Here is a 22,273-nt window from a genome sequence, read left to right as displayed (position 1 = left end):
AATGCCTCACAGCTGATCACCAGTATACACAATAAATAAATAGAGAAACAGAGACATTTTGGTGTGCCCTAAACCACTTGTGTCCATTGACAAGAACACAGGCCTGGACAGAACAACACATGGTCAGAAGAGGAAAATCATTGTAACCTGGGGGCAGATAGGGCCAATACTTTGTCCTGTGGGTAGAATTTCCTCTTCGCTTCCTTTTGTGAACGCCTCCACAAACCACAATGGGTTGGGTACAAAGTCTCTTTGACTCAGACCTGAAGGAAGTTCAATGTCAGGTCAAAAAACAAAGAAAGAGAGGGGAGAGGCCATACCCAAAGAGGAGATCCAAGAGACATGGTGGCCACAGAGCATCACCATCCAGCCTCTGCTAGACAGCCAGGGGAGGTGGCACTGAGACCAGTGCCCCAAGGTTGGCAAATGCCCTGCCTCCTTTCAATCTCTTCTTTCTGTTTCTGCCACAGTGACCTATTTGGAATGGAGTCAGGGAAGACAGCACAGAGAAGATGACATTTCTGCTAGGTCATTGTGGTAGACAAAAAATAAGTAAATAAATAAATAACACCCCCTCCAAGATGTCCATGTCCTGTACCCAGAGCCCATGCCTATGTTTCCTTACATGGCAAAAGGGACTTCGCAGACATGATTTGGTTAAGGATCTTGAGATAGGACGTTGTCTTGGATTATCTGGGTGGCCCAATGTAATCACAAGAATCCTTTTAAGAGAAACATAGGAGGATCCAAAAGAGAAATGTGAAGACAGAGGCAGAGGTCAGAATGATGTGGCCATGAGCCAAGGAATGTGGGCAGCCTCTCGAAGGAATACCTTTATTTTAGCAACATGAGACCCATTTCAGATTTCTTACCTCCAAAACTATAAGAACTGTAAATAAATTTGGTTTGTTTTTAGCCACGGACCCTGGGGTAATTTGTTATAACAACATCAAGAATGAATGCAGTCATAAAGGATGCAAAAGAGTTTTCCAGAAAGAAGTGGGGAGGCAAGACATTTTTGAGAACAAATACAAGAGCCATGATAGGTGTGGCAGAACATGGTGGGCTGAGGATACTGTAAATTCCTCCATATGCCAGAAAACCTGATAGTGGACACAGTTTGTTGCCCATCCAGCATCAGTTTCTCCCTAATTCTTTCTTTATAAAATGGCACTTTTGCTCAGATCCCTCCTTCTACTTCATGAAGCGCGTGCTTCAGGGGAAGCTAGCACCACTCCCTACTCAGGAATAAAAGGGGCCCAGATGCCCTGATAGTGATGCCAGCCCCACACTGGTGGCTGATTGGGGAGTGGGTATAAGCCCAGTTCTGGCCAGTGAGAGATGAAGGGGAGTCTCCTGGGAAGGGGGGCCCTGAGACATGTTCCTCCTCTCTTCATCTTGGATACCTTCATCCAGACACATTGTTAGGTCTGGCTATGACTCCTGGAACCCCTCCAGCCATCTGCTACCCAGCTTGAGGATGAAGTCAACACACAAGGAAGAACAGAGCAGGGAGTTGAAAAGAACCTGGCCCTTGACTGATAGCACGGATTCCTTGAAACCAACAACCTGTGGTCACCCTACAAGGTGTGCTTTGTGGATTCTGAGATGGCATCTTCCCGTTATTTGAGTCACATTTCTGTTATTTGCAGCCAAAAGCATTCTAACTGATACAGCTGCTTTTAGAAGGTTGAGGCCAGATTACGAAGGCCTTGAAGGCCACAACAAGGGATGAGAAAGGGGGCTACCTAACATCAAGGGATTAGACATTCTTAGCAGGGGAGTGTTTAGGACACTTCTAACTCATGTTTAGGACACATGTTGGTGCACAGAAGTCAGTCTGAGATGGGGGAGACTGGAAAGAAGGAGGGAAAGCTACCACAACAGTTCCCCCTGAGGCAATACACAGGTCTGAATGAAAGCAAAAGGGGTGTCTGGGGGGTGAGGCAGAGGAAGGACAGGTTCAGGAACCATCAGAGAGCTGGGAACCTCAGTGCACATGGAGAGTAGTTGGGGATGACAACAGGAAGTCTTAAAAATATACATTACAGTAATGCCAAGAATGAAATATTTTAAATGCCTTTTAACGTCTAACTCTGTTATCAGAGGGAAGCCTTGAGTCTCCTTTTTCAATGGGGCTCAAGCTCGGAATTATAGTACGTCAAAAGAAATAGTAACTGAAGTCAACAGAGATGTTAAGAGTAAGATTAACACCCAGAAATGCTGCAGGTCCATAACCCTCCCCCAGAGAAAGGAACCAACAAAGTGCTTTTTCTGTCACCTCTTGGATGCATATGAAAATGTGTCCCAGTTTAAACACCTGGAAGGATCCCAGGGTCCTTCCTCTGCTTTTTGTTCTCCAGTTTTCCATCACAGGACAACCCAAGCAGTGTCCTTGGCAATGACACTAACACTTCTGCAGTAGCCATGCCAGGGCCACTTTTCAATTAAAAAAACCTTCATTTCAGATTTTTGCCCCAGGTCAGAGATTCCTTTCTCAGGTACAAATGTCATCGTAACCAGGGAAATGGGATGATGGAAAGGAAACCCAGAGCTCACATATTCCAAGTGGCACCTGACTTTCTGGCTCTCCACTGCTAAGAAAATACCACAAGCTGTTGAGAAATGATTAATAATCCTAAAACCATAAAGTGAAGAGTGATCAACACCACCACGATTTGAAGTATGTAGAGTATCTTGTGGACAATCTGCACGTTTAACGTCATAAAAGATGTACGATGAAAGATTTCTGCTCCAGAAGCAGCTACAGGTTTGCCTTCCCCTTTAGTCTGACTCCCATTCAGCCCCTATATTTATATATGTTAATATATTACAGTTTGAGATTTTTGGGTTATATTTCACAGATGACATTTTTAATCTGCCTCAAAAATGTAAACATAGCAAGGGTGCTCTGCAGACACACTGCCTGGAGCAACTGTCAAATGGAAAATTCGGTGGAAAGTTTAGCCTGTCTCCAGTTTAACGAAGTTGAGGAATGCTACAAAAGCAGGTGTTGTCTGACACAAGCAATAATTATCTTTCACCTTGATGGATGTTAGTTTAATCTGTTCCTTACATGGTAGCTTGGTCTCAGCTGACTGAATTTAGCGCCAGAAAAGCAGATGAGAGGGTGACTGTGGCTGGTATGTGACACTATTTGTAAGACCAGGCTTTGGGGGCAGTTTTGATTGATTTTCATAAGGGGATTTAACCATTTCTCCTGTTTGCCCAATAAATATTTAAATCTAGATGGATATCACAGTACTCTGTTAACATACTAACATTTTCATTAATGGATTTTTAAAGTTTCATTGAGAGGATGATTTAATTCAATGACTTTAGCAGAAAAGGGAAAAGGAGTTACTAGAACATTCTCCTAAGACACAAACAGACCCTATGTGTTAATGCTCCGGGAGAAATTACTCAGCTAGCAGAACTGGGATGTTAGCTGGGGGGGAGGTAGGGGAGACACCTTCCAAATGCTGAGTATAAGCAGCCTGACTCAAAAGCGTCTGAACTGGAGGGCTTAGAATTTGAGGGAGCACTCATGTATCCAGCAGTCCCAGAGAGGCCTGTCTGTGCTAAAGAAGTGGCATTGCCACTGTATGACACCTTCTTTTCAAACTCCTGGCAGCGTTTTTTTTTTTTTTAAACAATTCAAGAAGATGTTGATCTTGGCAATCATTTGGACACAGTTTTGTCAAAAGGGGAAATACTCTATCACCCCCGGATGTCAGGAATACATATTGTAGATCATCTTCAGAACAAGGTTGGTGAAGCTGACCAAATTCGATACCTGTAATAGTTAGGCTCCTCCCATGAAAGTAGGCAGGGTGCAGTGGGTAAGGCTGGGTCCCTGGGTGGCCCGGACCTTGGCTCCTTCACCTACCAGCTGGGTGGCCTTGAGCAAGGCACTTACTTTCTCTAAGCCTCAGTTTCCTCATCTGCAAAATGGGGGTGATGATATTGCTTACATTACATAACCCCATGGAGGATAAAACGATAAATAAGAGACATGTATGTGTGTGCATGCTCTCTCAAAGAACTGAGAATACAGTATGGGAAGCAGAGGTGCATGAATTATTGCAGAACAAATGGGATAATGACCAATGGTAATGTGTAAACAAAGCATCTGGGAACAAGAAATGATTTATCCCAACATGAGCAGGGCCTTGAAAAATGAGTAGGATCTCAGCAGCACAGGGTTGTCGGCAAGTGGGGGAGACAAGCTGCAGCAATAGAGGAGTGCAGACAGTAATCTCCCCACTGACAGAACACAGTGAGGAAACCAAGCGAGGTTTTCCTACCATATACCCCTGTGCCAAATGCAAAGCACAGGGAATAGTCAGGGCTTTTTAGAAATACTGTCCTCGTCGGCCCAGATTAGGCTGTTTCAATAAGCCCAGAGCAGAGCCATCAGTTTCATGCATACGAATCAACCATGAGCTGTACACAAGCCAGTGTCTTCTCTGGGCCCAGCCCCAGGATCAGAGGCCACAGGGACCAAAGAGCTGGAGAGAGAGCTGGCAGGAAGTAGACCCTGTGTGCACGGTACTCAGACGCCCCTTGTTTTAACAGTTACAGACATACTCCAAACTGCCCAGGCTTTTCCCTTGATTTCATTCCCAACTACTCCCTCCAGGAGTTCCATCTGGGAAACTCTCTCCAGCAATACTGGCTAACACTTACTGAGCTCCTATTATGTGCCAGGCACTGTTCTAGGCTCTCCACACTCTGGACGGTAGGTACTACTGTTATGCCCTTTACGGAGAGGCAGACACTCGTATTAGGTCAGCCTATCTATAGAAAGCACAGCCGAGCAGCTTCTTGCTGCGCCTCACTACCCTGTGATTGCTTCAGTTACTATTACCCTGACTCCCCCAGAATGCTAACCAGGCCGCCACTGGGCTCCTGTGGACCACCTAACAGGATCTTCTCCTGTTCCCTGGGGTTCCTGCAGCAGAGGTGTTGGGTTCCCAGTGACAGCTCTTGCTTCAGCACCAAGCCCTTTTCCAGAGCACCCTTTGGTGAGGGGTTTGGGAGGGGAGTGGGCATGGGAATGCAGCCAACGTGTACCTGGATTCTTCTTAGCCCTGCTGCGTAATCTGTCCCCTCCAAACTTCCTAATTCCACGTGACTTTCCCACCAGGGATTTCACAGTCCTCTCTCAAGCCTGACCCTCTTTGGGGAATCCCTTCCCAGGCTATCAGACAGAACTTCATGTATCCAAACCTAAACTGCGAGCCAAGTTCAAGTGTGCCCTCCAGGTCCCAATAAATAAGATGAAACTGGGCCTTTAGTTCAGTATTCCTAAATGGTCCGTGAAAGAAGAGGAGTTTCTGTAACATTCTGTGATAAGAGACCCTTTTGCCCAGAGTATACAGAAGGCCTCCGAAGATGGTGATCTCTACCCCAGCCTCATATTCCATGTAGAAATAGCCACATGCTGGGGCAACTGGGTGGCTCAGTCAGTTGAGCATCTGACTTCACCTCAAGTCATGATCTCATGGTTCATGAGTTCGAGCCCTGCGTCAGGCTCTGTACCAACAGCTTGGAGCCTAGAGCCTGGAGCCTGCTTTGGATTTCTGTTTCTCCCTCTCTGCCCCTCCCCCACTCACGCTCGCTCTCTCTCTCTCTCTCTCTCCCCCCCCGCCCTCTCCCCTCAAAAATAAACATTCAAAAAAATTAAAAAAAAAAAAAAAGAAATACCACACACCTGTAATTCTGAGGTCTTCCTAGAGGCCCAGGTCTGTGCTGATGTCCCTGGCAGGAGACAAAGAAAGCCCTACCTCACTGTATCTGCCTACTACCTTACCTACCCATGCACACCCAGGATGCACCCAGGAAGGCTATTCTGCTCCAGAGCCAGAGCCAGATGGCCCAGTATGATCAGGAAATATTAATATATAACGACTAAGTCAGCTATGCTTGCCAACAAGCTCATGACAATATTAAAACTTCAGTGTTCTGAATGTAATAATATCCACCATTTATTGGGCATTGTCCATGCCAAGCAGTTTATAGAGTCTAATCCATTAATTCTCTCAATAGCAATAATATGCTGGTATTACTTTATCCATTTCAGAAATACATACATACATACATACATACATACATACATACATACATAAAAGGTTTAGAGAGGGAAAATCACTTCCTCCAAGTTGCACAACCAGCCGGCGGCAGAGTCAGAATTTAAACATGCACAGTCTAACTCAGAGCTGAGCTCTCGTCTGGCATGCTCTAGTCTCTCTTTAACAGACATGAAAGTTAATGGCATGGGTTTGTTAATGAGCTTCAGACCTGTTGGTAAATTCAGGGGCATGAATCCTAGTGTAAGAACTAGATTTTTCATTTGTGGTTTCCTGGGAAAAGGCTTCTTATCCACTCACCCCCATGAGTGATAATATGTGTTTTTCCTTTCTGATCCGCACCCTCCAATGTCCATGGTCTGGTGACCTTGACTTCCTAACAGCCCTATCAGCTTCCTTCCTTCCAAACCACTTGGCACCATGGGGGTGAGGCAGAAGATGCATACCCCTGTAGTTCTCCTCATCCTTAGTATGAAAGCATTAAGGTTTGTAGGAAACAGTGAACGACCGCTATCCCCTTCTCATTTTTGTTATTTAATATATTCAAGTTCCAGTTATTGTCTCAGTTCTATTTGCTGCTTTCTTTTCCTCTTCCATCCCTAACTGGGTAGAGGCCCCTTGTCTGTTCTATTCCCAAGTTCAGTCCTGAGACATCTATTCCTCCCTAAGCCAGAGCTTTCAAACCACAAAGCCAAGAGCTGGCAAAGTCTGAAGAAGGGCCCAGGGCAGTCTAGCTGCAGATCTCACAACCAAAGAAGGCATCTTCTCCACCAAAAATGCCCCAGGAAAGATGGTTCTGATCTCCCTAGATGGGGCCAGGAGAAGCTATGGGCCCATGGCAATCCCTTCACCCACTCTTGGGGAAGGAGGCAGACAGCAGGGCTAGGAAGGGTGAGGGGTGGCATTTTAGGAACCCTCTGCCCGGGTCAGCAGACAACCTGCAGACCCAAGTTCCAGACGTGGAAGTTCAAAGAGCTTCACGGGCCCCACCCATGTCAGCTCAGCCAAAGCCACAGAACCAGAGTGATGCTAGCCCACAGCTGGAGTAAAGTGATAGTTTTGGGGAATCAAAGGCTTAGAAGAAATGACATGATCAGACCTTAGTGAAATGTTGTCTGCAGTCAGGCAGTAGGAGTTTACCCTATCCCACTGTGGCCACAGTGCACCAGCCATGAGGACTATGAATGCTTCTCCAGCTCTGGGGCTTCCCAAACCCTGGAGGAAAGCAGCCCTCATAGATAGTAACTATAAGGTCCTTCCCTGGATTCCCTCGTTTCTTCTCTAGTCTCTTTCTTCCCTCCACCCTGATGAATAACTGGGCCTTTTCTACCAGTCTGGTCCTCCCTCTGGGCCTTGGTTCATTTGGAGGGGTAAAGCAGATCCTTGCGGTCCTCCAGACTCCTAGAGGGCACCAGATCTTTCATGCTGTCCACAGTAAACCTTTACAATACAGACAAATGCTTACTTGGTAATAGTGGCCACAACTCTGATGCACTGTCCTCCTCACAGAGCCTCCTTTTCCTAGAAAGAGTGAGAAGAGAAAGGGTAGAAAGAGATCAAGGGAGAAGAACAACCCAACCTGCCATTCACTTATCACCCTAGCAACTACTCAAATGCTAAGTATCTCAATCTTTCCAGAAAAAGTGCCCAACATGGTGCTTGACACATAATAAACACTCAATGAATGTGTTGAACTGAATTAAAATTCACACATTCAATTTCTATCTTTAAAGTCCCCAGAACCTAAGGAGTACCAAGAAGGCAAGCACTCTGAATGTACATCAGTAACTTATATAGAGCATGAACCACATTGTGACAAGTCCAGTGTAATGGCCCAGAAAAAAATACAGATTTTCAAGAAAATGGCAAAGCTCATCAGTAATCCACAGACCTGGTGGGTCTCTCTTTCATGACCTCTTCCAGCTCATCAGGAAAGCTGGATTCCTGAAGATTTCACTCCTGGGCCAAACTCAAGTAGGTCAGATGCAGGTAGCTTTCCTTCTAGGAAGGCTTTCCTTCTAGGAAGGCTTTCCTTCTAGGAAGGCTCTCCTTGGTTATAATCCAAGGACAAACCTATGGTCAGACCCAGGGACAAACCCAAACCCAAAAAGTCTAGAGTAGGAAAAGAGGGAGAGGAACACACACTAAATCCAGCGAAGCTATACTAGGAGAACAATGAAAATTTAAATGTGTCTGAGTGTATTCACGCATACATACACAAACACACACATATATACACACAAAGAGAGTGAGTGAATCCCAGCATCCTGGGAGTTTACTTTGACAACTATAAGAAATAGACAAACAGAAATGAAAACTGACCCAGGTGTTTGCCATGAGTTTTTGCAACTCAACATTTAGTTGGCTTAATCATGTATTTTCGAATGCTTAATACATTCCCATTCTAGGGCTGGAGACACAAAGATGAACATAACATTATCTATGCCCTTGAAGATCTTAAGACTTGCGGGGTGCCTGGGTGGCTCAGTCGGTTGAACATCTGACTTCGGCTCAGGTCATGATCTCACAGCTTGTGAGTTCAAGCCCCACGTCAGGCTCTGTGCTGACAGCTCGGAGCCTGGAGCCTGGAGCCTGCTTTGGATTCTGCATCTCCCTCTCTCTCTGCCCCTAACCCACTCGCATTCTGTCTCTGTCTCTCTCAAAAATAAATAAACATTGGGGCGCCTGGGTGGCTCAGTTGGTTAAGCATCTGACTTTGGCTCAGGTCATGATCTTGCGGCCCGTGAGTCTGAGCCCCGCATTGGGCTCTGTGCTGACAGCTCAGATCCTGGAGCCTGTTTCAGATTCTGTGTCTCCCTCTCTCTCTCTGACCCTCCCCTATTCATGCTCTGTCTCTCTCTGTCTCAAAAATAAATAAACGTTAAAAAAAATTAATAAATTTTTTTAAAATTTTTAAAAAATCTTAAGACTTGGTAAACTATAGCTTCCCTTTCTCCGATGTCCATTTTGAGCATCTTAGAGGTTACGTGGTCCTAGAAGAAGAAATTTGGTGTCAAAATCTGTCTTCATTACGGATAAACCAGGCACAGGCAGCTAACACAAGAATAAACAGATATTAGTAATCATTGATGAAACCACTTACTAGGTGCCAGCAACTATGCTAAGTGTTTTGCCATGTATTATCCCCTTAGATACAACAACCATGTGCATTAGGCACTATTACTATTCAGCTTTACAGGTGAGGGAACAGAGGTGAGGGAGATGAAAAACTTGCTCAGTCATGCAATTAGTAAGTGTTAGAGAGGGGATTTGGACCTAGATCCATCTGACACCAGAGAAGCAAACTCTAAACTGCTAAACTGCATTATCTCCCAGGGTTACATAGTGGTTGCTGAGGGCATCTCACCAATCATGTCTTATTTGACTCTGGGACAGTAACTCCAACAAAGGAATGAAGAAATCACACTGAAGCAAGTATCTGAATGTCAGGAAGGATTGTAATTCCAATCAACTGACAAAGAAAAGCGTCCAGAAGGCCTCCTAGATTAGGTGGGAACTAGAAGATGAGGTGAGTAGATGGAAGAGCTTGGCTGGGAAAGAGAATGACAATTTCAGTTAGTGCACATACATGGCTAGAGCAGAGAAAATGAGAGATTGGGTCAGAAGGGAAAAGTGGACAGACTAAACTAAGGACTCTTTATTGGAGACCACATGGAGCCTTTGGAAGATCATGAGCGGGAAAATGGCACACAGGAAGCTGAGGAAGCAACTGAACTGGGGGGAAGGCGTTGGACAATGACAGATAGATGGGAGAGGCCAATGCCAGAGTCAGAGAAACTCTGATGGGAAATGATGGGATGGGGTAAAAAGGGGTGAGAAGACCTGAACAGCCTCCATGGACACTTCCTATCACATCTGAGCTCTGGCAATGAGAAGGGCCTGAAGAAAAGAAGGGAGGGTGGAGAATGGAAGGGAGAGAGGAAGAAGGAAGGAAGCTTTAGCTGGGTTTGGAATCTGACGGGAGGAAGATGAAAGACAAAGACAACCAAATCTAAGTTCAAGTCTACGCATCTTGAACAATGGTGTTGTCCTTAACAGAAAAAAAGAAGAAAGGAAAACCAGGTTTGCTGGCTGGGGTTCGTGGGGGCTGGGGTGGCAGAAGCAGAGATGAGTTTTATGTTCACATTCTTTAAGTTTAACACAACAGAACCATCACTTGCGAATATTCCACACAAGCCTACAACCTGGAAGAGATCCCAAGGCCAGACTACAAATTTGGGAGTCATCTACTTTAAGAGGATCAAATTGTTCTCTGCGCCTAAAGCAAAAAGGAAAAAAAAAAAAAAGAACCTGAAACCTTTCTGATTATGACCCTTTTTTCAAAGTGGGGTGGACTCTGAAGGGTAGAAGTAGTCAGTCATTGAGTGTCCATTTGACAAGTTTTGAATTTGGCACTTGCCACACATTATCTCATTTTATTGTCTTCCCCACAGCCCTGTGAGGAAGGAGTTATTTCCCCATTTCACAAGGCTCTGAGCAGTTGGCTAGATTGTACAAGATCACACAGTTTGTACATAGCAGAGCTAGGATTAGAAGTCCAGTGGGATTCCAAAATCCAGAGTTGCTTGTTGTTGTAGTCACGGAGCTAGTGGCATTAACTCACTGGTTTACTCAAAGATCAAGGTCAGAATGGTCCTCTGAACCATTAGCCAGCAAACACAGACCGACTCCAAGACCCTGGAATGTGGCTGCCAGCTTTCGAGCTTATAATGCTGGGCCATACATATCCACAGCTCCTGGGAAATTCTTCTGTCACAGACACTTTGGCACTGGTAAGACAGCCATGGCCCATTCAACCCTTCAGATTGGAATACAACCATGTTAGCAGAAATGGCTACCTTTGATAGTAATAGCAAAGATTTTCAGAAATCCTAAGAAAGTTGAACAAAAGTATTATTCAAAAGACAAATTAATTTAAAACCCATTTATGAAATCAAGCATTCAGTTTCCCATAGGACATTGTCCAAGAAGACTCTCAGGCAGCAAAGCAGCTCTGAAGCCATTTCCTGAGAAGTGTGTAAAGAATTCCTCTTTTTTTATACATATATAAGGCATGTAAGAACTGAGATTCTTTTATGTTAATTAAAAATGCCAAGTTTGATTCTACAACACATACTTCACTCAAAGACAATCATTCTGCAAAATAGAGCCGCCAATAATTGGACCCTTCTACAGCCTGGCACCTTTCTTTCCCCTTGGGAAGGAGCTGTCTCCTAGAAATGCAGACAGCTCGTCCCCAGACACAGGGAGTCGTCACCAGCCTCTAATAACTGCTTGTCTTGCCAGGAAGACGGGCAAGCCAGGGCAAGCCCATGGCCTGCAGCATCTGTGTCCAATTCACTCTCCTCAATAAGCAAACTTTCTTCTTACCCTGAGAGTGGAGCAGATATCAGGCAGAACCATTTCATAAACTCAGACCCAGCAGAGGTCCATCTGGGATGCCACCCGCCATGCACGGTTTCTAAAAGGTTTTTATTGCAAAAGAACTCTTCACTGCAGACCTTCCTATTTCCCATAGCCCATGGCTGTCCACACCTCCCCCCTCGAACACCCTCTCCCAAGCAGCCAGCACCCCACCCAGCCCCAGCTACTTGGGTCATGCAAACGCTGTTTCAAATGGACCTGTCCAGGAATCCTGCTTCCATGGTGGGAACTGGAAGGGGGTTTAAAAACCTAACTTTGAAGTTCTGAAAAATTACTCTTGACAGTTTTTGAATGAGTAGAGTTGTCTTTGGGAGCACAGTTGGATCCACTCGTTCATCAGTGAGCTGCGGCTTTTTCCTGGGGTGTCAAGATGTTTGTTTGGTTTGTTGTTCCTGTTTGTTTTCATTGGCTTCTACACTCAAACAGGATTCCATTTTGCAAAGCAAATTCCCCAAATACAAGAAACTTTAAGAATTTTATGATTTCATTGCTAAGTGCAGCCTTTTATGAATAACTCTGGCCACCTAGTGGCTGGGTAATCTACATGATAGTAGCCTTGTTGGAGGAATGAAAGCTAAAGACAAAACTTGGCAGCTTCATCCTCTTGAGGAGGAAAAGTGGTGGGCTCTCCCAGGAAATGAATCTTTCTTTGCCAGTATAAGCCAGGCTGCAAAAACATCCATCCTAGCTAGTTCATTGAGTCACATGAACTAATGGGTTCATAATGGGTTGAGGATGAGTTTTTCTTGTTACTTAGGACATTGCAGAAATCTCTTTTCTGAGTTTTTCACACACGTTCTTAAAGGCAAGGACAGTGTCTCTTGAGTGCCCAGCACTCCGTGGTAGTAGTTCCCATTCTACAGAAGAGATAACTGATGCTCAGAGCTAGTCTAACAGCTACTATGCAGTGGTGTCAAGACTCAAATACCTGCCAGTGGCCAGCTCTTACTGATTTTTTTTTCCTCCCCTGGGTCAGTCCCAAGAATAAAGTCTCTGAGCTTCACCAGTCCTAACCATGTCCTGTGGGCTCTATAGCAACTTTTCCTGCTTCGTCATTCTCCTTCCCACCAGCCTTAAACCCTCTCACTTATATTAGGTGGAAGGATGAAGCTCAGGGTTGAGGTGGGAGGGAGAGGGAGGGGGAAGAGAGATACTTATAAGTAGTTGAGGGTCTGGTTCTATATATAGGTAAATATGTGTATACGTTACCATGTACTGAGTACCTACTATCTAAAAAGCATCCTACGACCTGGCATAGAGAAGGTATTCAATTAATGTTCAGTGAACAGAGATTTGAGTGAATTCACAAGCAAAGTTTTAGAAATCATATTGAATTTTTGCATTTATATCTTTGAGGGGAGTCCCAGGCACTGCTAACCAGCTCAGTGACCCTGAAGGAAATGTTCTGTATGGTACCAGTCCATTCATCTGCAAATAAGAAACTAGTCTAAGAGCGCTTTTTGGTCTTTCCTATCCAGGCATCATGGGAATCTATAATGCTGGTTTGTGAATTTCTTATCAACATGATGGGCCCCCCCCATGTCTGTCAGATAGCTCTGCCATTCCTTAGCAGTCCTTGATGCTCAGTAAATACCTGTCAAGAGGCCACTATGGCAGCTGGCTCTACCCAAAAGAGTCCAGTTTCCTAGAAAGTCAGTTTCTGTCAAATGAATTCTATTTTGCTCCTGGTTTACATTGTCAGAAATTAATTTTGTTTGGGCTGCCAGGAAATAACAGCTGCAAGATATAATAAAAGCACACTCAGAATGTCAGCAATCAAAAGAAAAGCACACAGTTTTCCATTTCCAGCAATGTAACGACCTAGGTAACTGAAACACTATGGCTACCAAAAAAAAAAAAAAGTTTAAAATGCTAAACAAAATATAGAAAGTCCTCCTTTAAATAAGCAAACAAAGTTCCAAAAAACAAGAGTACCTCACCTCCCTGAGGCCAAGCTTGAAACAAGAGACCAGAGCTCAGTGACTGCCTACGCTGGGGACACCTATGGATCTGCAGGTACTTCATAGTGAAGAACCAGACCAACTTGCAGAAAGCCAGGACTCGAGTAGCCTAGGCTCTGAGAAAAAGCCGAACTAGATGAAAACCCACCCTGCAGGGGCATACAACAAAGAAAATGGGCTGGCATGGTCCTGGCTCTGGGTAAAACTAACAATACCAAAAATAACAATAAAATTTCCCTGAGATTTTATAACCACGAATTTGACCACAGACAGAGATCTAGGGCCACAAATTATAGTACCTGCATTGCCCCCCAAAAAAGGCAAGGAAAATTTCATATAAAATAAAAATTTTAAGCAAATGAGTTCACAATCAAAAATTACATAAAACAAAAGGAAACAAGCCACCAAGAGTAAAAGCCAGAAGAAATAACCAATAACAGAACCTGATTCATAAAGACCTCAGATATTAAAATTATTAGATACAAAATATAAAATAAGAATGTTTAATGTTTTTAAGAAATAAAAGAATCAAAAACACAAATAAAAACACATCTGAAAACAAACCAATTCTAACTTCTTCGAATTAAAATATTAACATTTAAGTTTAAAATCCAATGAAAGGGTTAAACCACAGGTTTAAAAAAAAAAATCACAACTAAACAAACCAAATAGATGTGAAGAAATTAAACAGAAGACAACACAAAAAGAAAACCAAGAAATATGAAAGAGAGGGTAAGTAAACAAAAGGTCTCACAGACATCTAATTGATATTCCAGAAGGAGGTAAAAGAGAATGTTGAGAATTTTCCCAAATTGATCAAATTCCAATCTCTTATTCAAGAATTCCAATGAATTCAAAGCAGGATGAATTCTAGACAAAGAAAGGATGTTAAAAGTAGCCAAAAAGCCAAGATAGAATTCTCAGAGGAATGAAAATTAAGCTGACAGAAGACTTCTCAACAACAATGACAGTAGTCAGGGGCACCTGGGTGGCTCAGTGGGTTAAGCTCCTGACGTCGGCCTAGGTCATGATCTCACGATTTGTGAGTTCGAGCCCCGCATCCAGCTCTGTGCTGAAAGCTCAGAGCCTGGAGCCTACTTTAGATTCTGGCTCTCCCTCTCTCCCCCTCCCCCACCCCTGCTCATGCTGTCTCTCTCTTTCAAAAACAAATAAATGTTAAAAAAAAAAAATGACAGTAGTCAGTAGACAGTAGAATAACATCTTCAAAGTGCCAAGAGAAAATAACTTCCAACCTAAGATCATGTACTTAGAGAAACTATCTTTCAAAAATAAGAGTAAAGACATTTTTAGGTAAACAAAAGTTGAGAAAATTCACCAAAAGACCCTCACTAAAAGTGCCTCTTTTTTTTTTTTAATGTTTATTCATTTTTTGAGAGAGAGAAACAGGGCATAAGAGTGTCAGAGAGAGAGAGGAAGACACAGAATCTGAAGTAGGCTCCAGGCTCTGAGCTGTCAGCACAGAGCCCAATGCAGGACTCGAACTCACAAACTGCAAAATGGTGACCTGAGTCAAAATCAGACACTTAACCAACTAAGCCATCCAGGTGCCCTTAAAATGCTTCTTAAAGTATATTCCTCCAGGAAGAATTTACCCCAGAGGGCTATCTGAGCTGCAAGAAGGCAGATGAAACACAAGGTATACATGTGAGTAACTAAATAATTCTGACTGTAGAATCACTACTAATCATGCTAACAAGAAGCACTTCACTTTCTAAAAACACAGCCATACTCCACTCTGATATTTCTCTGAATAATATTCATTCTTAAAAGAAACCAAAGTGAAAACACAGCTTTAACAAATATTTTTTACCCTTCCCCACTTCTTTCCTCATGCCTCCTTGCCTTCAGTTTCTCCACCTTCGGGTACATGAAGTTAAAAGTTAAACTGGCCACACCATATCTAAAGATAGAAGCAGTCATCAGAGTGTCAAACACCATAAAAAGATCAGCCAGGAAATATTTGGTGACCCAAGTAAGAGCAGTTTCGGTGGACTCTGCTGAGGTTGGAAGTGAGACACAGTAAGGGGAGAGGGGGAGGTAAGTAGCGGATGAGATGTTCGCAGGAGGACAAGGACAAGCACAGAGGTTCAGGGGCACCTTGCATACCTGCAAAGAGCTCTTATATAGCCCCCACTCTAAGACTAGAGGTAATCCTGCCCAGAGTAAACCAGGATTCACTTAGCAGAAATTCAAACATCAGGAATACATGAATTGTGTGCAATCCAGAAGAATTAATATCCTTCTCTTTTAAGACTTACTTCTTCAAAGTTTGTGTTAAGATGATACTTTCTGAGTGCTGACTCCATACCAGTCATACAGCACTTTAGACTATTGTTTACTCCTCAAATGAACCTTATGAGGGGATTGCTATTTTTATACAATAAGGAAACCAAAGCTTGAGCAGTTAAATAATTTGCCCAAGGTCATGGAACTAGCAGCGGATCAAGTCAGGATTTAAACCCAAGCCAGACTAACTTCAGAGCTCATGCTCTCTCTCAGTTACTGAACTTTTTGCCTCCCTGAACTCTCTCCACTATAGGACTCTATTTACACTTTAAGTGCAGACCACCACGTGATAATAAAGCAACTGTGTGTGTTTATATATTTAACTTATGTTACCATGTGTATATTTTACATAATATGTTAATAACAAAAATCATCTATAGTCTATTATAAATGTATGCATTACTTGACTTATTTTATTTAATGTAATATAAGGCAATGACTTAAGGTCTTTATGAACTCTGTAACCCACAGTCTGGGGCATCACTATTTTAGAACGCTCTCTGTCTTATTTGTCTTTGTCTTCTTTGTCTTTAGCACACAGCAGGTGCTTAATAAATGTTTGTTGAATGAAGTTCTATGACTTTCTCGGTAGCCTGTATATACATTCATGCTTTTGAATGGAGACTGTTTAGAGATTTAATAGATGATGCCAATAAGGTAAGGATTAAAAAAACAAGAACAGTTTTCCAAAACATGGTCCAAAACTCTCTGACAGAGTCAGGAGAGATGGATTCCTTTTCCAGGAAAATAACTACTTAGCTATTTTACTTCTCTGCAGTGGTATAAATACTGTGGCGTAAACATTTAACAACAGTTTAAAAAAAAAAAAAACGCCTTGATTTGTACCACTTGCTGATTTCCATGGTATAAATACTCCCGCCGTGGCTGATTTCCAGGTAACGTGCCATTACTTGGTCACGGACATCTGTACTGATACCACTTTGAACAGAGCTGGAAAGAGACACATAGTAGCCCATCATTTTCTAGTATTTCCACCCTACACATACAATAGACACAAATAACCCCAAGAGCTTCAATTAGAGAAAAACACAGTAAAATAAATAGGAAGTAACACATTTTGAGTATGTATGACCTATGTCTTTGTTACTTATTTAATTAATAATTTATTTCATTATAATTCAGCTATGCTTATATAACTTTTTAAATGGTTGTGTTGAACAACCACATTACAAAATTCCTGAAAATGTAACAACACCTCCTCACAAGCCACCATCAACACAGCCCTGCTGCCCTAGATCTCATTTTTCTCATCTACAAAATTTTCAGAATCATCCAAAGGAAACAGCTGAGGATTTTTGCAAAGATTTAAACTACAGGGCTATTTACCACATTGTTATTCATAAAATCATAAACTATAAACAAACTAAGCCTCTGACAACAGAACAGCTAATACAACAACAACGGTAACGTTCCCCGAACACATACTGTGTGCCTAGCACCACAGTCTACTCGTTCCTAGCCTCCAGTTAACAAATTCACCAGCTGACCACCGATCATTCTGAAAAACATCCTGCCTGCAGCAAGCTGAACATCTGGCCTGGCTGGCCTCTCTCCCATAGACTGTTCTTACGAGTAAGTCTGTGCTCTTCACAAGTAAGGTGTGCTTGGGGGGCGCCTGGGAGGGCTCATTTGGGTAAGCAACCAACTCTTGATTTCAGCTCGGGTCATGAGCTCACAGTTTGTGAGTTCCAGCCCTGCATCGCCCTCTGTGCTGCCAGCTTGGGATTCTCTGTTTCCCTCTCTCCACACCTCGCTGCTCTTGCTCCCGCTCCCGCTCTTTCTCCCCCTCTCTCAAAAATAAACATTAAAAAAAAAAAGTCATTGTCCCCAAGCTTGCTTACTTGTTACACTGTGTGCTCTAATTAACCATTACATACTGCAAAGAAAAAAGTGTGATGAGAGAGTTACTATTTCTCTGAATCTCATTTCAATGATTTGGAAAGATTGCTCAAGACAAAAAAAGTCTTTCAAATTAGGTGGGAGAAAAACAACTCAAAAGATGGGGGAGATCATAAATATAAGAGAGTGTACTCAGGGTACACACTTACACCAAAAAAAAAAATTCTTTGCTGTTTATCTGAAATTTAAATTAAACCGGGTGTCCTGTATTTCACTGGCCACTCTACTGGTGACCCCTCTACATACTCCTCCTAAACACCCCAAGCATCAGCTTCAACTCACAGGAAAGTGTTTTATACTTATAGTAACTTTTGTGTCCCTACAGACGTCTGTCTGCCAGGAGAAAGAAAATCATTCTCCTCCTCTAGGACAAGGTTTGGGCTAGTCTGAAATGAGGGACTTCCCTAAAAGACAGCCTGAGCAGCTGGCTTTGTGGGAACCAGAAGTTCCCCAGGAGGTCCACAATGCTCTTAGTGCTTGGGGGCAGTGAAAAGGCAAGGCACTGCCCATAAGATAACCCTCACCTACTTGACACTTTTGACCAGGACTAGCCTAGCTCTTAACTAGGTCTGGGAAGCAAACCCAATTTCCCACAAGACCCCCTGTGCCCTTCTAGCAGCTCATCTCATACATCCAAACCCCTCTGAAATCCCCACTCCAGGATTAAACCCATCTTCAACTACAAATGAAGTCACATACATATCCTTCAAATGAGTCCAAATTCTGCTTAAACAGGAAAATGCCCTTCCCAGGCACGTCTGCCCAGAATAGAAGGTGAGACATTGTCTAAAAGCACTAGAGCATTGCACAGAGCACACGTGTGTAAACTTTTCCCTTGTCTTAAGGACCATCTATTTGGATGATGCATTTTGACACCCCCGTGAAAGGTGAGGTTGCTTTTGCAATGAGGAAATTGCCTATGATTAGGGGAAAATGTGCAAGGACAGGAATGCCTCTTTGGAGCACCTCACATGCAGTAATAGCTGCCATGAAAATGACCCCAATTTTGCCTCTTCTCACTGGGGAACAAGAGAGGAATTTAACTTCCCGGCCTTTTGAAGGGGTATCCTTGGCATTAGTTTGGGATGTAGGGGATTTCTAACTTTCAAGAAAACCTATAGGTTTTAGGCAGAGGTCGCAGGAAGGCCCAGAGCTGGAAACCACATCTTGGATTTTGGTGAATGGAGATTTAACAATGATGCCGTTTGATAGTGGAAAAACTGAAAAGGTCATAATAGGATCGCTAAAATGAATGAGGGGCCTCACAGATAGAATTCTCTGTTGCCAGTAAACAAGACTAGTTAATGATGTGGAAGACATTCAATACACAATTAGGTGAAAGGTTGCAAGGGCGCCTGGCTGGCTCAGTTGGCTGAGCGTGTAACTCTTGATCTCACAATCCTGAGTTTGAGCCCCACATTGGGTATAGAGATTACTTAAAAAATAAAACTGAAAAAAAAAAAAGTTTCAAAACATGTGCAATAGTAATTCACCAACATGTGGGCAGTGGTAATCTCTGAGTGGTAGAATTACTGATAATATTCTTTTTCACCAATATTTATTTACCTTTTTTAAAAACAATGAACATGAATTGCTCTCATAAAAAATAAATCAAAAAAATTCATCCTACCCATATTAAAAGCCTTTAAACACTCCAGAACCAAAAAATTGTGCTTTTAATTCAGGTAAAAACCAAGGAACCAAAGATCTATTAAAATCAAACCATGGCAAAGAAATTCAGTGGGCCTTCAAACCATTCTCCACCTAATAGAAATGATATTTTTGAAACTTTAGGTTTATAGACTCCCCATGAAGCCAAAGAGGGTATATGTAAGCTATAAAGATCACAATGATAACACGGTGAATAAACAGTTAGCATTTCCAGAACTGTTCCTTACTCTGCACCAGGTATCAGGCTAAACACTGGATTACCTCACTTAATCTCTTAACAACCCTAACAAATAGATACTGTGATTATTCCCAGTTTTCAAGCTTGAAGATGTAAAGTACCTTGCCTAAGGGCCCATAGAGAAGAAACAGGTGACTCCGACCTCTGCCCTCACGTAACGCTTTCCTCACTTTCCAAGTGCCACACCTCTGGGTGTGTCTAATAAATAATGTCTCTCAGCCATTTAGGGCAGCATCCTGACCTAACTGTCACATCAAGGTCTTTTTTCTGTTTTGATTATCAGAAAAGAGAAACTTTGAAGGCACAAAGAATCTTTGTACTTTCTTCAGGAGTTCTGGGTGAAAAGCTAACCCAGGTTTATGTCCTGTGCACCAGAACCAAGGTCAGCAAACATCATAAAAGGCAGAGTCTGGGGGCGCTTGGGTAGCTCAGTTGGTTGAGTGTCTGACTTCAGCTCAGGTCATGATCTCACAGTTTGTGGATTCAAGCCCCACATCGGGCTCTGTGCTGACAGCTCAGAGCCTGGAGCCTGCTTCAGGTTCTGTGTCTCCCTCTCTCTGCCGGTCCTCCACTCATGCTCTATGTCTGTCTGTCTGTCAATCTCTCTCTCTCTCTCTCTCTCTCAAAAATAAATGTAAAAAAAAAAAAAGGTAGAGTCTGGTCAATCAGCTGGTTATTTGTAGAACAACCAGCTGGCCTGGATTGCTTTTTTAAATGTTCTAATCAGTTACCCCACTTCTATTCCCTACTCCTACTCCTGTACCAACCATCCCACCCAGGGAGGAAGAAAAATCAAGGTGGGTATATAATAAATATAGTCTGCACAACAGGGCAGGGAATGCAGACTAACAACCAGGTGTTTCTCTACACAACAAACAATCTTTTGATGTTTGTTTTTGTTTTGTTTTGTTTTTCTCCCTGAACTGCTGTCTTGTTAATTAAGTGAAGGCTGTTTGGTTATCTTGTCTTTGAAAACTATGGCAACATAGAAATATACTGGCCCTCTCTTCCTGGGGTCTGCGAGCTCCCTTCCCCATTACCTAGACAAAAGTAATACAATCTTGACCTCTAAATCTATATGTATTTACCACCAAGACTATCAACTACGCTACTTGTGAGACTTAGCTCGTGAAATGATCCCCACAGACCAGATCTCACTAGCAACGTGGCAGTGAGGTCTATTTAGAAAGAGCATAAACAAGGCAAAGTTAAGAGGAAGCTGGTGCCTTCCCTACACAGGCCTCCTTGGCATTAATCAGGGAAAGGGTGTGTTTCAGGAGTGCCGCTTAAAGGGAGTAAGAAAACCCGAGGCTTCATTCCATAATTCTTATTCGCTACTACAGCCGTGAGGCCAGGATGTGTGTTTAAAGCCTCTTTAATTCAAAGACCTGTTATCTTTACTTGACCTTATTTCCTGTCATTGGCAAGAATCAAGCTGCTTCTATTCCCCCTAATAGCCATATAGTATAACTCTTGCTGGGAACAACCGCTGTGTGTACCTTCCTTTGTGGCAGGCCGCAATCTTGGGAAGTAATATGTCTGTTTTGAAAAGAGTCATTTACAGCCTGCTGTTTGACCTAAGGGATCCAGGAGCCCACCCTTTTCTGGCCTCATACACTGTATTTCCTTCCTGGGTTTTTCGCAGGTTTAATGCAGCACAGGTGGTGGTGTTTCCAAACCAGGTGTCTGAGGCTAAAGACATTTGCTAAAATATTCAGCTTATATCTTTCTTTTTGGCTTGGAATTTAGCACTGTGAACTGCGGAGACTTGGTGATGGCTTTACTTGATTTTTATTACATTTTTTACTGTACTTTACACGGTTTTTCCTCCCTGCAGTTTGCCAGTCCCTGGAGATGCTATAAAGTCCTTGTAGTTTACTTCCCCATACTTCTCAGTGTCCTGTCGATGCCACACACACACACACACACACACACACACACACACACACACACTCTGCCCACTCTCCAGTTGACTGGGTATAGGCCTAGGGCTGCAACTACCTATCACTTTAAACATAGAGACATCAGAGTCCAGAGATGGTAAGGGACACCCCCACCCCAACCCACCCCCACCCATCCACCTCTGCCCTCCTCCACCCACCCCCCTCAACTACATAGTATCATGTAGTTGATGTGACAAGGAAGGCCTGAATCCTGTCTGGTTCCCTTTGACATCATAATGGTTTCTTTGGTATAACAGAAAACCTTTTACTTCACAGTGTTAGAAGGATGAATACAGTTGTGTTTATATCATAAGCAATGCATATTTATATATTAGAGGATATAAATAAAATTTCACATCTATTTATTTGCTTACTTAGTGTCTGTGTACCTAACTAGACTCTAAGCTCCCTGTGGGAGGGAACCAGGTAGATGGGAACCTAGAACCTTAAACAAAGGAGCTCAAAAATTTTGTTTAAAAAGGGTTAATTTAGGGGTGCCTGGTGGCTCAGTCAGTTAAGCATCTGGTTTCAGCTCAGGTCATGATCTCATGGTTCGTGGGTTCAAGACCTGCATCAGGCTGTGCCGACAGCTCAGAGCCTGGAAGCTGCTTTGGATTCTGTGTCTCCCTCTTTCTGCTCCTCTCCTGCTCCCACTCTGTCTCTCTCTCTCTCTCTCTGTCTCAAAAAAAAAACATT

At 43.1% G+C, this 22,273-nt stretch overlaps 1 long non-coding RNA gene across 2 annotated transcripts in view; it reads right to left on the bottom strand.

The window, feature by feature from the left end:
• The window catches only part of LOC128312615 (uncharacterized), a 73,577-nt gene that overhangs the window by 25,828 nt on the left and 25,476 nt on the right, over window positions 1-22,273 (bottom strand). The window contains exon 3 of one of the 2 annotated variants that reach the window (XR_008292114.1): window positions 7,558-7,613. The exons of the other annotated variant lie outside the window; for it this stretch is intronic. This is a non-coding gene — a long non-coding RNA (uncharacterized LOC128312615). The remainder of the gene's footprint in view (window positions 1-7,557; window positions 7,614-22,273) is intronic. 2 annotated transcript variants of the gene reach the window in all.

This window comes from Acinonyx jubatus, chromosome D2 (assembly GCF_027475565.1).
Source record: "Acinonyx jubatus isolate Ajub_Pintada_27869175 chromosome D2, VMU_Ajub_asm_v1.0, whole genome shotgun sequence".
NCBI lineage: Eukaryota > Metazoa > Chordata > Mammalia > Carnivora > Felidae > Acinonyx > Acinonyx jubatus.
This window is presented reverse-complemented; position numbering and strand designations above follow the sequence as displayed.